We start from the raw sequence: 758 nt of genomic DNA on the forward strand, positions 1-758 counted from the left end.
TCTTTTCTAGAGAGTAGATTTGAAAACTGGTCGAAGGAGTTCAACATTTGTGTTTTTTGTGAAAATGCAGTAATTTCTGGGAAAATAAAGATGCCAGAAATGATGTTGCAGTATTTTCAGAAAGTGGACAGTGATGACCATTAAATTTAAGGACATTTTTGAAGAAGGAGGAGGAGGAGGAACTGGGACTGAATCTGAGGGTTAACAATGACAATCTCGTTGACCAACCTTTTCTGGCGAAGCAACCAAACACTGTCTGATTTAGTGACAAAAATGAAATGGATAACAACGAGCAAGCTCCTGTAAGATTTCGATAAGTTTTTCATTCCAGGGAATACAGACTTAGATGAGCAGATGATAAACAAGTTAATTTTCGTAATCACAGTCCGATAATGTTCTATAATCACCGTCCTGAAGGTTTCTTCATTTTGGTCCCTTCTGTGGTTTTTATGTGAGCTGTAATTGTTCCACTTCTGAGGATTTAGATTTTATCTTAATTATTAATTTAACAGCAAAAACTGCAAAAAAAAAAAAAAAAAAAAAAAAATCTCCTTGAAAAACAACGTGACTGCCCTCAGATTTGCTTAAGTCAGAATGTAACTGAAGAGAAAAATCAGAAAAAACTGATCAAGACTGTGATGATTTTCAAAAGTTGCATATTGTAGAATTCCAAATGCCACCAGCAGATGTCGCTCTAACCCCATGATCTCAACAAGCTCCCCCTAACAATGAATAAAACATAATACAATGTTTTATAT

The sequence above is a fragment of the Thalassophryne amazonica genome, chromosome 12 (assembly GCF_902500255.1).
Source record: "Thalassophryne amazonica chromosome 12, fThaAma1.1, whole genome shotgun sequence".
NCBI lineage: Eukaryota > Metazoa > Chordata > Actinopteri > Batrachoidiformes > Batrachoididae > Thalassophryne > Thalassophryne amazonica.